General features: G+C 40.0%; 1 pseudogene; it reads right to left on the bottom strand.

Moving 5' to 3' along the window:
- Nucleotides 1–14,085, bottom strand: part of LOC118636079 — a 139,168-nt pseudogene extending 125,083 nt beyond the window's left edge.
- Nucleotides 14,086–17,468: the final 3,383 nt, after the last annotated feature.

Raw genomic sequence — 17,468 nt, 5'->3', positions numbered from 1 at the left:
GTTATATTGAGCATTTTTGTTTATCTTGTTTAATGAGTATAAGAATTAAATGAATAAATATTCCCATAAAAATGGATACAAATGGTAGTGTTTATGTTACCATAGACAGTCAGACCACCAGGGAGTCTCCCCCATTGGCCAAAATGGCAGCAGGGGGAGTTTCCTACACTGGGTGCACCAAAAGCTAGAAAGCTGAATGGACCGGGCCCCAAGCATGCCAAAAGCTAGCAAAATAATTGGATAGAAAAAAAGCCTTCACATTCTTATCTCTGTAAGAATGGTGGGCTTGAGCAAAAACATTGATTGGTCTTTTGAGACAGGAGTCCAGCATTCTACCAGGTAGTGTAGCTACTGAGTAAAACCTCTTTCCTTTTGCACCAGCACCTGCTTCACAAGTTTGACATTTCTTGTAGCAGGTAGCTGAACCTCTGGTTTGTTTTTTGTTTTGTTTTGTTGTTGTTTTTGTTCAGTTCAGTAAGTCCTGGGAGGTTCAGGCTGTGTTCCCAGCTGCCGTGTAAGGCTGACCCTGGGAGAGTAGGACTGTGGGGATTTCCCAGCAGCTGCTAGAAGCTTTATTCAGGGAATTTCCCTGCACTCCTCAACTGCCTGAAATGCTTGGCTAGTGAAAGGAAAGAAGTTTGGGGGGGAGTAGAAAAGTTCAAAGACTGGGTATGTCAAAATAGTGTGCACACTGGAGTTCCTCTATCCCTGGCATTTGGGTTTTGTGCCACTAAGGCTTTGTGCCACATGGGTCTATTTAGGACCATTTGTTATACCACTTGGCAAGCTATCCCTGCCTCTTGGGCTTTGTGCCACTTGGACTTTACGCCATTTGGGTCCAGTGTAGGACCATATGGGGTATAAGTGGACACAAGATAAGACAATAAGACTTGCTCATGAGCACTCTTTTGGAATAATTGAATTAATGATTCAAGTTTTGTTTATATGTCCCCACTTTGTCTGGAGTCTTGCTATGGTTATGATTTCAGGTTTGTATTTTTGTGCCATCAGGGTTGTATTGTTTCCACTCCTGAAGGGAGCTCACTAGGCCAAATTTTAGCAGATTGGTCCATGTATAGCTATGAGCCAATGATTAAGAAGGAACTGACTTTCTATTGTAACACTGCTTGCCCTATGTATTCTTTAGAAACTTGGAGAAATGGCTCCTAAATGGTTCCCTAAATTACTACACCAGTATACTATTGGAATTGTTTTGCCAATGGTTGTTGAAAATGGGATGAAACCCCTATGTCCAGGCATTTATGTCTTTACACAATAAGGATTTGGCGGGGGGGGGGGAAAGGACAATCTAATGAGTCAGTGAAGGGAATTTGCTTCAACGCTCCTCCTTGATAGTAAGACACAGCAAGAAAATTAAAATAAGAAAAAGAGTCTCTTTAATGCCCTGAACTCAGGGGATCCCCAAGATTAACAGCAGGAGGATTTTCCCTACCACCACACTGCTGCTAGATACCCCTGAAATATGGCCTGAAGGGCAACAGCCCTACTCCTGTGTAATGAAGGCATGGTCTCCCCCTCAAAGACCCAGCAGGGCACCCAATTTTATCAGGGATAATCCCTATCTGGATCAGGACAACTCCATTTGAAGTGATACCCTATAGGTGGAATAAACCAGGCTACTGTTGGGACCATACTCCATTTTCTACTTCAGATTTACTGAACTGGAAGAATTCCAACCCCTCATATAAGGAGACTCCTCAGAAAATGGTGAATTTTATTACCTCCATTTTTGCCCATCGCCATCCAAACTGGGCAAATATGCAGGTTCTCTTTAACATCCTGCAATGGCAGATGAAAGGCTGCTAGTTATAAATAAGGCTAATGAAAAGGCTCATTACCTCCATCAAGTCCCAACAAAAGCAATTCCCTTGACAGAACTCAACTGGGAATTGTACAGTGGGGACCTAGCCTTCCTACAACACTACAAAAGGTGCATATTGGATGGTCTTAAAAAAGGGATCCTTAAAAAAAAAGGACCTGAACATGATGTGTCATTCATCAGAAACCAAAAGAAGATCCTTCTGAATTTTTAGAAATCTATCAGGCCTATCAAAAATGTCTGGATGGTAAACATGGCTTTTCTTGGGCCAAGTGCTCCAGATATCAGAAGGAAGTTTCAAACTTTAGACAGAGCATTGGGAATAAATTTCTCCCAGCTGGTGTACATAGCCTTTAAAGTTTACCATGCCCAAAAAACAAGTAAATTAAAGCAGGCAACCATTTACTTATAAAACAGTGCCAGGAAACCAGAAAAAGAGGCAGGACCTGAAAGGAAAAGGGAAAGACCCTGTAGGAGCCAATAAATATACCTATTGCATAGAGGAAGGCTATTGGAGAAATAATTTCCTAGGACTCAAAAGGAAAAAAAAATAATGTAGAAAATCTCGCCAAGAATTGTTAGAAAGGAATGACAAATGTCATGAGAGTGAGGAGGCTCAGGGCCTCCTCTAGAAAACCAACCAACCAACCAACCAACCAAATAGCAATAAAAAACAGGTTCTATCCGGCTAGTGTGGCTCATTGGTTAAGCATGGACCCATGCACCAAGAGGTCATCGGTTCAATTCCTGATCAGGACACATGCCCAGGTTGTGGGCCCGATCCCCAGTGGGGGGCATGCAGGAGGCAGCCAATTGATATTCTCTTAATGTTTCTATCTTTCTCTCCCTCTCATTTTTTCTCTCTTTAACATCAATTTAAAAAAAATTTTAATAAAAACAAACAAACAGAAGTTCTGCTGCCCAGTACTACAAAAACCAATTTGTGTGGCAAGTGATGGTGAAAAAGAAAAGAGGTTTTATTCAGGAGGTATACAACCTGGGAGAATGGCAGATTCCTGTCTCAAAGGCCAATAAGTCTTTCTGCTCAAGTCTGTGGTTATCATAGAGATAGGGAGGGGAGGGCTTTTAAAACCCAATTATCATGATAGCTTTTCACATGCCCAGGTCCTGTCCATTGATCTTTCTTGCTTTCAATGTGCTTGAGTCCTATCCATTTATCTTTCTAGCTTTTGGTACACTCAGTGTAAGAACCTTCCCCTTTGCCATCTTGACCAATGTAATACTATACAGCCATAAAAAGGAAGGAAATCTTATATATTGTGACAGCATAAATGGACCTAAAGATTATTATGCTAAGTGAAATAAGTCAGTCAGAGAAAGACAAATACCATATGATCTCACTTATATTTGGAATCTAATGAACAAAATAAACTAATGAACAAAATAGAAACAGAAACATGGATACATGAGACAGATTAACAGCTGTCTGGGAGTGGGAGGAATGGATGAAAGAAGGTGAAAATATTAGCAAAAAAGCATATGTGCAAAACACATAGATCCAGAAAACAGTGTGGTGATAGCCAGAGGGCAAATTTGGTGAGGGCTAGGTGGAAGTGTGCAAAGTGGGGATAGAATGGTGTTGGAAAGAGATTTTGGGGCAACGGGCACACGATGAAGTATGAAGATGTTGGTTTATTGAGTTGTGCACTTAAAACTTATATGGTTTGGCAAATCAATATCACTCCAATAAATATAGGTAAGAAAATACCCCATAGATAATTTAACAGAAATACTCCTGAAAACTTCTCATGTATTCAGTCATCCAAATTGCCCAAAGATAGTCTTTTTTATTTAGTCATTATTTAACAAATGCAGTGCCTTTCAAAATGGTAAATACACAATCATTTTCAAAAGTAGTAAGTTGAAGACATCATACTTACTGTGCCCAAAGTAGGTTTTAAATTTACTTCCTAGATTTGAGGATGGTACAATCTTCATGTAGTGGTAACCTGAGGTACTGATTTTCTTAGTGAGAAATGGTGGGTGGTCATTACAATGACTATTTTTCTCAAACAGCTTTTAATATCTTCTCCTTTGGATTTTTTTCATTTGCCTAGTTATATTCTTTTTTTTGCCTCTAATATTCCCCCATCTTCACCTTGCATCCAGAATATTGTTGTATGTCTCTATGTATTTATGTGTATGTATATAAATATTTTTTCTGAACCATTTAAGAGTAATTTGCAGACATACTCTTTCTTTAACTTTAAATATTTAAGAGAGTTAACATCATGTTTAATATGAAAAACTGAAAGCTCTTACCCTAAAATTATGAACATGATAAGGATATACTTTCACAATTCCTATACAATATAGTACTGGAAGTCCTAGCTAAAGCAGTGAGGCAAGGAAAAGAAATAAAGACATCCAAATAGGAATCACAGAAGTAAATATGCCTAATATATAATACCCTTTCATTTGAAAATGAATGGGTATTATATATTTTAAAAAAATATTTCACAAAAAAACTGTTATAACTAATAAATGAATTTAGTCATGTAGGATACAAATTCTACTACAAAAATCAATTACACTTTGCAATAATCTCCAGGTCCATCCATAAAGTCGCAAAAGGTAAGACTCCCTTCTTTTTATGGCTGTATAGTATTCCATTGTGTATATGTACCACCATTTTTTTATCCACTTGTCTACTGATGGGCATTTGGTCAGTTTCCAGATCATGTTCAAATTATTGAGTAAAAATATAATGAGAAATAGGTTCATATGGCCTCAGAATTTTTCCATAAGATACTTACTGACAACAATGATATAAATAGTAATTACAATTGAGAACCTCTGTAGAAATCAGTTTAATCAAATGATTAATATTATGATCACCAGTAATGGGACAGGTAAATGCCATGTGTCACCTATATGATGAACTTAGAAGGATACATCATTACTTTTGAGACAGCATTTGAAGGACCAGGAGAATATTATGTTAAATGAAATAAGCCAGTCAGAAAAAAAAATGAAGTAGTATCACAGAATCTCACTTATATGTGGAATCTAATGAACAAAATAAACTGATAACCAAAATAGGTCTGGAGGCATGGAACCATGGCACAGACTGAGGAATCTCAGAAAGAAGTGGGGAGGGGTGTGGAAAGAGTTTAACCAAAAAATTTATATGCATATATGCATAGCCCAAGGACACAGACAATTTGGTGGTGAAGGCCTGCTTTTGAGAGGGAACCAGGTGGAGGGGGGCAATGGGGGAAAATGGGGGACATCTGTAATGCTGTCAACAATAAAGATAAATGAACAAAAATGTGATAATGACAACTAAAAGCAACAGATGATCCAAGGATTTTGCTGTAAGAAGAACATTATAAAGGCAATAATATCTTAATTTTTATTTTATGTTTGTTTTATTATGTTTACAATAATATTTTGATCCTTACAGATTGGAACACTTCCCACAATAATTATTCTTTTTTTTCTCTCTCCCTCATGTCAAAGTATTATAAGTGGTAACTCTAAAATTTCAGATACAAGAAATATAAATTTATTTTGTTAAATAAAAGAGTTAAATTGTTTTAGTTACCTTGGAATAGGCTGCCCATTTTCCAGAATATTGAGCACCTAAACATTTCAGAGGCAGTTTGGTATGAAAGAAATTCCTCACATTGCAGTCCAAGAATAAGGAATGACATAATTAGTGTTATCTGAAGGTCAGCAGTTTGTCAACCAGGGCCCAACTTCTTACTGCTTCCATTGAATGATATCTAAAATACTACTAGAAACCATTTATCATTTAGTTCAAGAAAATTTCCATTCAGATATTAGTTACCTAGGTCTCAGTTCCTTTTAACCTTACAATAAATGAATGGACTGCCCATGACTATAGCTTGGAGAGAAAGGAAAGAAATAATTAATGACTCTGAGCACATGAATAGAGATTTGTTTAGGAGATAATAGAGCTGAGGGTATAGGAACACAAAAGGAAGCAAGGGCTCAGTCATCAAATTTTATAGATGTTTCATTTATCCCAAGAAGGGCCCTGTCTTTGGAGTAGTAGAGACACAGTTCATTATTATGTTCTAAGTTTTCAGTTATTCTGAGAATCTCTAACGAAATGTAAATTGTAAGTAAGCTACAAATAGCTAAGATGTAGCAGATTCATTTTATAATTCTCAAAAAGAGGATTATACTTATCTTGTGAATAGAATGCAGTGGATTGGATTAGCTGGGTCACAACCTATATGTTGATTTTTAACATCAATTGGATTTAAAAATCAATGTTAGTCCATGAAGGAAGGTCATAAAACCAGATTTCTGTTTTTGATTTATTTATTATTTATTTGTTTATTTATTTAGATCAGTTATTTAATTAGGTTCTTTGTAAGAAATTTATAATACCATTTTATGAGAGCCCATTTATAATACCATTTATAAAGCCCGTTTGTGAGAGCAAACACAGAGCGGAGGTAGCCCTGGAGCTGAGGAACAGCTTTGACTTTTGGCAGAATTTGCAAGTCCACGGCTTTCTGGTCAACCTTACACTGCTCTGTAATCTCATATTTCTTTTCTCTGTGCCGAAGATCTCACCCTCCTGGTGCCTGAGCTTGTGCAGCTTCTTCTTCTTAAAGTAAGCATCAGTGAGATGTTTGCAGATTTTTCACACCACTGATATCAATTTTGGTGGAGGTGGCAATGACAAATTTCTGATGTGTTCTACCACAGAGGAACTCGATTAAGGGACAGAGGTCCAGTCACAAGTAGGAAGCCACTGCTCAGCTGCTTCAGGAAAATCACCCTTTTGCCTCTGTGGCGCCCAGTGAGGACGATTAGAATAGGCCCAGGGGTGATGCTGGTCCACGGTTTTCTCACGTGCTGACTGAAGGTTTCTTGCCATGGCTCAACAATTTTCGAGGCACATCTTTAGTAGGATAATATCTAGGCATTTTGTGAAGTTTAACCATTCAAGTACCACCATTCTTGATGCCACCAACTGGTTTTGTGACAGTAGCAAGAACTTTCTCCTTCTTTTTCTTTTCAATCCTGGACTTAGCTGCAGAATACTTCCTCTTGTACATGGCTTTTCAGGAATACATAGCCGACCGAGAATTTCTGCCAATTCCTCAGACTAGGACAGGGTTTCGGCTGCAGGGGGGCTTCCCCTACTTAGGTGTCTTGGCCTTGAGGTTACCTTTCCTTTTTTGTTTAATTAATAAATTTATTTTTATTACAGATGTTTCTTTTTTTCCCCCTTCCCCCCTACCCACCCTGTTCCAAGCTTTGTTGTCCATGTCCATTACTCATGCATACATGCACAAAAGTTCTGTGGTTTATACCTCCTTCCACCCCCTCTTTTGCGGATGGTCAGTCTGTACCCCACTTACACATCTCTGGGACTACCCCATTCCTCAGATTGTTATATTCATTATATTCCACAAATAAGTGAGATCATGTGATATTTGTCTTTTTCTGCTTGGCTTATTTCCAGGTCCCTCCATGTCATCTAAAAGGATAAGAGATTTTATTTTTTTTCTTACAGCTGCAGAGTAGTCCATTGTGTATACGTACCAACACTTTTTTATCCATTTGTCTACTGATGGACATTTGGGCTCTTTCCAGATCTTAGCTATTGTAAATAGTGCTGCTATGAACATAGGAGTACGTATATTCTTTCGGATTGTTTTTTCAGGCTTCCAAGGGTATGTTCCTAGAGGTGGGATCACTGGGTCAAATAGAAGGTCAATTTTTAATTTTTTGGGGCAACACCATATTGTTTTCCATAGTGGCTGCACCAGTCTGCATTCCCACCAACAGTGTACTAGAGTCCCCTTTTCTCCACAACCTCACCAACACTTGTTATTTGATGATTTGTTGATGGCGGCCATTCTGACAGGTGTGAGGTGATACCTCATCGTTGTTTTAATTTGCATCTCTCTGATGATTAGTGATGTTGAGCATTTCTTCATATGCCTCTTAGCCATTTGTATGTCCTGTTTGGAGAGGTGTCTATTTAGTTCCTCTGCCCATTTTTAATTGGGTTCTTTGTCTTCCTTTGGTTGAGTTGTATGAGCACTCCTTATATATTGGAAATTAACCCCTTTTATGATGCATCAATGGCAATTATGATCTCCCATAAAGCAGGTTCCCTTTCCATTTGGGTGGTTGTTTCTTTTGCACTGCAGAAGCTTTTGAGTTTGATGTAGTCCCATGTGTTAATTTTCTCCTTTGTTTCTGTTGCTTTATGTGATGTATCAGTGAAAATTCTGTTGTGAATAATCTCTGAAATTTTTTTGCCTAATTTTCTTCTAGGATTTTTATGGATTCATGAGTCACATTTAAGTTTTTTATATATTTTCAGTTTATTCTTTTGTATGGTGTAATTGATGGTCTAGTTTAATTTTTTTTGCATGTAGCTGTCCAATTTTCCCAACACCATTTATGTATGTATGTATGTATGTATGTATGTATGTATTTTGGTATGTTCCCCTAGCGGGAACCAAACCCAGGACAACTGGACTGGAGACCAATGCTATAACCACTGACCCAAACTGGCCAGGGCCCAACATCATTTATTGAAGAAGTTGTCTTTACTCCACTGTATGCTCTAGCCAACTTTGTCAAATATTAATTGAGCATATTGTCTTGGGTCCATTTCTGGGTTCTCTATTCGGTTCCATTTATCTATCTGCCTGTTCTTGTGCCAGTACCAGGTTGTTTTGATTACAGTGGCTTTGAAGTATAGCCTGAAATCTGGTATTGTGATCCCTCCAACTTTGTTCTTCCTTTTCCAGATTGCTGTGGCTATTTGAGGCCTTTTTTGGTTCCATATGAACTTCTGAAGTATTTGTTGTAGTTCTGTGAAGTACGTCGTTGGTATTTTGATGGAGATTGCATTGAATCTATAAATTGCTTTGGGTGGTATATATATTTTAATGATGTTAATTCTTCCAATCCATGAACAAGTTATGTGCTTCAACTTTTTAATATCTTCCTCTATTTCTTTTTTCAATGACCTATAGTTTTCTGCGAATAGGTCCTTTATTCTTTGGTTAAGTTTATTCCTAAGTATCTTAATATATTCGCTGCAATGTTAAATTGGATTATTTTTTTTTAGTTTCTCTTTCTGTGAGTTCATCATTGGTGTATAAGAATGCCATTGATTTCTTGACATTAATTTTGTATTCGGCTACTTTGCCAAATTCATTTATGAACTCTAGAACATTTTTGATGGAGTCTTTGGGCTTTTCTACCTATAATATCATGTCATCTGCCAATAATGACAGATTCACTTCCTCCTTTCCAATTTGGATTGATTTTATTTTTACTTTCTGTCTGATTGCTGTGGCTAAGACTTCGAGTACTGTGTTAAATAAGAGTGGCGAAAGTGGGCATCCTTGCCTTGTTCCTGTTCTTAAGGGAAATGTTTTTAGTTTTTACCCATTGAGTATGACATTGGCTGTAGGCCTTTCATATATGGCCTTTATTATGTCAAGATATGATCCCTCTATTCCCAGATTACTGAGCATTTTTATCAGAAATGGATGCTAGATTTTGTCGAATGCTTTCTCAGCGTCTTTGATATGATCATATGATGTTTATCTTTCATTTTTTTATGTGGTGTATCACATTTATTGACTTGTGAATATAATACCAGCCTTGCATCCCTGGGATGAATCCTACTTGGTCATGGTGAATAATTTTTTGGATGTATTGCTGGATTTGATTTGCTAGTATTTCCTTGTGGATTTTGGCATCTATGTTCATCAGGCATATTTGCCTGTAGTTTACTTTCTTTGTAGTATCTTTTATTTGTTTTGGAATTAGAATTATGCTGGCCTCATAAAACGAGTTTGGACATCTTCCTTCTTCTTGAATTTTTTGAAATAGTTTGAAGAGAATGGGTATTGGTTCTTCTTTGAATGTTCGATAAAATTCCCCTGTGAAGCCGTCCGGGCCTGTGCTTTTGTTTGCCGGGATCGTCTTGATTACATCTTCAATGTCTTTTGTAGTTATAGGTCTGTTCAAGTTTTCTATCTCTTCCCTGTTCAGTTTTGGAAGACTATGTCTTTCTAGAAATTTGTCCATTTCGCTTAGATTGTCGTATTTGTTGCCATATAATTGTTCATAATATGTGTTAACAATCCTTTGTATTTCTGTGGTGTCAGTTGTTACTTCTCTTTCATTTCTTATTTTGTGTATTTGGGTTCTCTCTGTTTCTTGGTGAGTCTAGCTAAGGGTCCATTAATCTTGTTTATCTTTTCAAAGAACCAGCTCTTTGTTTCATGGATCCTTTGAATTGTTTTTGTTTTTGTTTTTGTTTTTTTGATCTCCATGTCATGTATTTCTGCTCTGATCTTTATTATTTCCTTCCTTCTACTTTCTCTGGGGTTTCGTTTTGTTTGCGTTCTAGTTCTTTAACTTGTGAGGTTAGATTTTGTATTAGAATTTTTTGTTGTTTTTTTCTCGAGGTAGGCCTGTAGAGGTATGAACTTCCCTCTCAGAACTGCTTTCACTGCATCCCATATATTTTGTGTTTTTGTGTGTACATTTTCTTTGGTTTCCAGGAAGGTTTTAATTTCCACCATGATCTTCATGGTAACCCATTCATTGTTCAATAACATGCTATTTAGCCTCCATGTTTTCAAATGTCTTTGCATGTTTTTGGTGCAATTGATTTCTAGTTTCATGACATTGTGATCTGAGAAGACACTTGATATGATTTCAATCTTCTTGAACTTGTAGAGACTTGCTCTGTGTCCTAACATGTGGTCTATCTTTGAGAATGTCCCATGTGCACTTGAGAAGAATGTAAATTCTGCAGTTTTGGGGTGTAATTCTCTGTAGATATCTATGAAATCCATTTGATCTAGCCCATCATTTAGCGTCTGTTTCCTTGTTAATTTTTTGTCTAGAGGATCTATCCAGTGATGTCAGCGGGATGTTGAAGTCCCCTGCTATGATTGTATTGCTGTCGATTTCTCCTTTGAAGTCCTCCAGAAAATTTTGAATATATTTTGGTGCTCCTATATTGGGTGCATATATGTTTATCAAGGTTATATCTTCCTGTTGGATAGATCCTTTCAATATTATGTAGTGGCCTTCTTTGTCTCTAGGTATGGCCTTCATTTTGAAATCTACTTTATCAAATATGAGTATTGCTACCCCAACTTTTTTTGCTTTCCGTTTGCTGGAAGGATTTTTTCCCATCCCTTCACTTTCAACTTATGTGTATCTTTAGTTGTGAGGTGGGTCTCTTGTTAACAACATATATGTGAGTCATGCTTTCTTATCCAGTCAGCTACTCTGTGTCTTTTTATCAGAACATTCAGACTATTCACATTTAAGGTGATAATTGATATGTACTTATTTATTGCCATTTTTGTTTAGTGTGGTTTTATTTTTATTCCTATTTCTTCTACTAATTACAGCAGTCGGTTTAGCATATCTTGCAGTGTTGGTTTGGTGTTAATATATTCCCTTTGCCTTTTTTTTTTTTTTGTCTGGAAAGCTCTTTTATTTGACCTTCTATTTTGAATAATAGCCTTGCTGGGTAGAGTAATCTTGGATTCTGATCCTTGTTATTCATGACCTTGATTACTTCATGCAACTCCCTTCTGCCCTGCAGTGTTTCTGTTGAGAAGTCAGCTGAGAGCCTTATGGGGGTTCCTTTGTAGGTAACCTGTTGCTTATCCCTTGCTGCCTTTAGGATTCTCTTTTGTCTTTAATTTTTGGCATTTTAATTACTATGTGTCTTAGTGTGCGTATGTTTGGGTTCTTCTTACTTGGGGCTCTCTGTGCTTCTTGAAATTGAATGCCTTTTTCCTTCACCAAGTTAGGAAAGTTTTCTGTCACTATTTCTTCAAATATATTCTCTAAACCTTGCCCATTTTCTTTCTGTTTGGGGACTCCTATGATGTAAATTTTATTATGTTTTCTATTGTCCCACATTTCTCTTAAGCTATCTTCCTGTTTTTTCATTGTTTTTTCTTTTTGGTTTTCTGATTGTTTGATTTTTTTCTACCCTGTCTTCTAATTTACTGATCTGGTCCTCAGCTTCCTCTATTCTGCTGTTTAGTCCTTCCAATGTGTTCTTTATTTCTGCTATGTCATTCTTCATTTCCACTAGTTTGGTTTTCAATGTTTCTACATCTTTACTCATGGTGCTGATTTCTTTACTCATGCTGTTGATCTTCCTCAAAATCATGGCTCTGAACTCTACCTCTGATAATTTGCTTAGCTGCATTTCATAAATCTCATCTTCAATAGAGTTCTCTTTTTCTTTTATTTCAGATTTGTTTCTTTGTTTCACCATTTTGGCTATCTCAATGGATTTTGGAGCCTGCCAAATTTTTTCTATGGGTGTTGGGGTTCTGCTGTTTGTGGCTCCCTCTACTGGGTTTGGATGAGCCTGGGTGGGCCCACGTTAAACACCACTGTCAAGTCTTACTTTTCTGGGTAGATTTGCAAGCCCAGGAAAGGTTCAGTCATTCTCTTGTTTTTTCCCGTTGGCTAGAAGTCTCAGTTACTCAGTGCCTTGGAATGTAGCCCTGGTGTTCTGCATAAGAAGATTTCCAGAGGGTGGGATAGATGCTGGTTGTTAGTGAGCCTCAATTTGCATTTCTTTGCCTTACCTGGGAAAGGCTGACTCTCCAAGGTGTGGCGGCTGCTGCTTTGCCCCACAGTTCAGGAAAGGAGCACACTGGCCACTGTCCTTTGTGGCCGCAATTCAGCAAAACTCTGAGTTCCCTCCAAATCCTGGGTGTCCCCACAGAGTTCCAGCCCAGTCTGCGTTCCCTCTGCCATAGCCCCCAGGTTAGTGGCTGTGGCTATTTTAGTGCTCTCTCCTGGCTCTCTGCACTGTGGAGTGGGCTTGGTCTTCATTCCCCAAAGGTGCTGCTCACAACTAAGACTGCTGCTGTCTGGGCTCCCAGCCCACCACCCTCTCTCGCCTCCACAGATCCTACCTGTGTCCCTGGTTATATAGTCCTATCCTGCTGCTTTTCTGTTGCTTTTTCCCAAGGATTTGTCTTTATTTTGGTTGTAATTCCTTTTTGGTCCTGGGAGACCTTCTGTGTAGCTTCTGTTCACTCTGCCTCCATGTTCACATCCTCTGTGCTTTTCTGTGTGCAGCTGGGTCACACAGGCCTCTCTGGGCCCCTGAACCCTGCAGGTCCTGCAGGTAACTGGATTGTACAGTCCCTTTGGGGACCCAGCTCTATGCCTATGTTATGGGCTGCTGGGTCACACAGACCTCTCTGGTGCTTCAGCACCCTGCATATCCTGTGGGTAACTAGATCGCACAGTCCCTGCTGAGTCTCACAGGCCTATCTGGTGCTTCAGCACACTGCAGGTTCTGCAGGTAACTAGATCTCACAGTCCCTGCTGTGTTTCGCAGGCCTGTCTGGTGCTCCAGCACCCTGCAGTTCTGGAGGGCGGGAAGCTGGATCGCACCATTCTCTCTTGGGCTCTGGCTTCCCACTGCACTTGTAGGCTGCTTGACTGCACAGGCCTCTGTGGAGCCCCAGGTCCAGCTGCTGGCTTCTGGGGAGTGCTGCTGCCCTGTGGGGCTCCACTCTTGCTAAGCTGTTGCTGTAGTTTTGGGGGATGGGTCTCAGTTGCTGGTCTGTGCTTCTGATGCCTGGGGATGAATGTCTGCCCTTCAGTCTCTGTTGCTGTTGGTATATCTGGACTCTGATAGGGCTGCTACTATGGGGGATGGTGCTGGGCTCCAGGCTGTCCATGGCTTCAGTGACCGGCACCTTGGGAGCTCCACTACTGTGCACTGGTTTGTGCTGACACAGAGTGTCACTGGTCAGATAGTGCCAGGTTTGCTGGTGGGCTCAGGTTCCTGGGCCCTAGCTGCTCCCACTGCCTCCTCCCAGGGAAGAACCAGGATCTTCCAAAATGGTGGGACCTCCCCGTGGTGCAGGGAGAAGTGCCCTGAAGGGCTACTTACCATGATAGCCGGCTGCTCCTGTCCACAGCACAGGAACTTTCTGCTCCGCGGCTCTGCACTGCTCGGGTTTGGTCGTCCACCTTCACGTCCACTCACACTCTCTCACATACTTGCTCACTCTCTCACATACTCACTCACTCTCTCATACACTCACCCTCCCTCTGGTCTTGCCCACCACCAGCTTCTCTTAGATGTTACCCTTCTTAACCTTGTCATCAGCATCCGCCTTCTTGGCTCCAGGCTTCTTCTCCTTAGTATCAGGTTTCTTCTCCTTAGTATCAGGCTTCTCAGGTTTTTCCCCCGCCATCTTGCAAGATGGGCAAAAGACCCAAGGCCCTAACTTTCGATCCTGTTTTTGAGTTTTTTTATTAAACTTAGTAAGTAGTCTAATGAAAATAATGGATATTCAATTAACATATTGTCACTTGAATAATTTTTTTCTAGTAAACGATAATTTAAAACACCTTAAATGTTATCAGTCTTGTTAATGTAAATTTTATTTTTTATGTATCTACTGAAATCTTTATGCTTTCTTATTTGACAACGAAATACAGATTCATTAAGGCCTAGCACAGCAATGCATTTTTATAAGTTACTAATGTTGATGATGATTATGATAATAGCATTTTTTCTGATTTATCTATCAAATGAAAGTTTGCTGTAAGATACAGTGTCATAGGTATATAAGATTTAAAAAAAAACAAAACTATCTTAAACTGTATTTCGGATTTTCTCATTGCAACCGCACTGTTCTCTCTTCTTATAATCTCTTGCTTTTCCAGTATACAATGTACATATTAATTCATTTATTGATTCACCAACTCATTTTTACTAGTTTTTATTTGGTATCTCTTAAACATAAGGTACCATGGTCAGTGTTGTATAGAATACAGAAATGAGCAGGGCATTTCTCAAAATATTAAGAGTATATTAGTTAGTAGGGAAGATGTGATTGAAGCAAGATAGTAAGAAGCTAGGAAAATTTGTTGACAACTGGAATAAGGGAAACTAATAGAATATAATTAAATAAGGCCAAACAATCTGAGCAATTTTCTGCCAGCTAATGAATTATAAGGTTTCATCTTCCCAAACTAAGGACACCTAGGACCAAATGGTTTCCAAATTCCAGACCATCCTGGCACAAACCAGGCTCAGTCCTGGTCTCCCTTCAATGGTGTTCTTGATAACATTCTTTAAAAAGGAAATTAACCAGCCTTGGCCTGTGTGACTCAGTTGCTGGGAACATTTCCAATATGTTGGAAGTGATGAAAGGTCATGGATTTTATTTTTGTCAGGGCCTCTACCTAAGTTTTGGGTATGATCCTTGCCTGAGATGGGCACATGTGAGAGGCAACCAATTGATGTTCCTCTTTCATATCAATTTTTTTTCTCTCTATCTCCCTTCTCTTCTCTTTAAAAATCAGTGAACATGTCATTGGGTGAGAATTTAAAAATAAACAAACAAATAAGTAAATAAATAAATAAATAAAACTAACCAGAAAATAACCCCTGACACTTCTATGTATACTTTTTTTTTTTTTTTTTATCCTAACCCAAAAAGAAAGAGGGAAAGATATCAACATGAAAGAGAAACTTTGATCCACCTTCTCCAGTATGCGCCTTGATTGGGATCCCACCTGCCTACTAGGTATGTGCCCTGAATGAGAATCAAACCTGGGCCTTTCAGTGTATGGGAAAACACTCCAACTAACTGAGCCACACTGGCCAGTTCAGGAAGGACACTCCTGAAAAGCTAATGAATATTCTATTGATATCCTCTCCTGAGACCTCCCCTTGGATTACAGCCTACCAAGGAAAGATAAAAAGGCTCAAGACAAAGGATCCACAGGGCTCTATCTCTAAAATATGCCCATGCCTTGTATCTCTGTTCTCTTTCCCTAACAGTCCCCATGAGACCGGTAAGAGAGCAGTGGGCAGTGACAGCTTTTCCCAGGCTTATCCCCTTTACCTGTCTCCAAGACTCTCTTTTTCTTTCTCTTTTTACTTCTTCTATAATAAGCCCTTTCTTTTCTTCAGTGTCTCCAGCTTTAATAAACTTACTCTACTCAGGGTGTGCTCTCTCTAGACCATGCCCACACTTTCTACCTCTGCTGTATTTCTCCTAAACTCTAAGGAACCTGATAATATTTGCCACCAGAGGAACAGCAGGCAGTAGCAACTCATCCCAGACTTACCCCCTGAACCTGTCTCCAAAGCCCCTATTTTTCTGACTTCCCAGTGAACTCATTGCTTTTACTGTGACTTCAATTTTTCAGTGGGCCAAAGCAACTGTGCCTAGGCTTTCTCCTATTGCTTCTTCTATCTTAAACCCTTCCTTTATTTCACTGTTCCCAGCTTTAATAAACATACTTGCAAAATCACCTGGGCTTATATTGTGAAATCTTTCCTGCACGAAGTCAAGAATCCACACACTACTGGCAGGCCCAGTATAGACCGACTTTAGACCCAGTCCCCGTCCGGTAACATGGTGAGAATATGTAGATCATAAAATGACTTGGAGAAAAAAATGGTGGCGGAGTGAATGGAAGCTACACAGACCATCTCCCAGGACCAAACTGGATTTACAACAAAAATAAAAACAAATTGTCAGGAAGGGGCAACCGAAAGGCAGCTTGGAGGACCACATAACCATGGACACTGACTCAATCCTGGTAGGCTTGTGAGGATGCGAGAGGGGGCCGGGAACCAACGGTCCACAGTGGCCTGGGCTGGGACCAGGGGACTCTGCTGGAAGCTGCACCCTTGGCTGGGTCCTGTGACCTCAGCTGGGTGCTTCGCCCTCTGCTGGGTCTAGCTGCCTCGGCTGGAAGCTGCTGCCGACTTGGCTGCGTCTGGCAACCACGGCTGGGTCCTGTGGCCTTGGCTGGGTGCTACACCCTCGGCTGGGTCCTGCGAACTCGGCTGGGTGCTACGCCCACAGCTGGTACCGCAGCCTCAGACGCCCTTGGCTGGGAGCAGTGCCCTCAAGTTAAAAGTCCCAGGCTGATCCACGACGCAGAGTCCGGATAGAAGCTAAATTGGCACCAGCCACTCACCATGGGCTCTGGCAGAAGGAAGGCAGACTGGACTGGAACTGTGTGGGGACACTCGGGATTTGGAGGTGCTCAGACCTTTTGCTGAGTGCAGCCAAGCAGGACTGTGGTCATCTTAATTCTTCCCAGGGCCCTAGGGAGAGGCGGTCTGGTGGCCATTGAAATGCTAATTGAGGCCCATTAACAACCAGAATCTGCCCCAACCTCCTGAAATCTTCTTACACTGAGCACCTAAATGAGTTTCTCAGGCAACTCAGAAAACCAAGGTTCTTCCGGTGACCGCTACTAATAGCCTCCAGGCAAAAAAAGCTAGAGGATAACTACCATTCCCTGGGCTAGCAACTCTAACCAGGAAAGTTAAGACTTGACAGTGGTGTTTAAAGTGGGTCATCCCTGCCTCATCCAAACCCAGGAGAAGGAACCACAAACAGCAGAACACCAACACCCACAGGGAAAATTTGGAAGACTCCAAAGCCCACTATGATAGCCAAAATGGTGAAAAACAGAAACAAAAGCCAAATGAAAGAACAAGAGGCTTCTACCAAAGATGAGATAAATGAGGTGCAATTAAGCAAGTTAAGAGAACTAGAATTCACATCCATGATCTTGAGGAAGCTCAACAGCATGTGTAAGGACA

Source organism: Molossus molossus, unplaced genomic scaffold (assembly GCF_014108415.1).
Source record: "Molossus molossus isolate mMolMol1 unplaced genomic scaffold, mMolMol1.p scaffold_m16_p_2, whole genome shotgun sequence".
In the NCBI taxonomy this organism is placed as follows: domain Eukaryota; kingdom Metazoa; phylum Chordata; class Mammalia; order Chiroptera; family Molossidae; genus Molossus; species Molossus molossus.
This window is presented reverse-complemented; position numbering and strand designations above follow the sequence as displayed.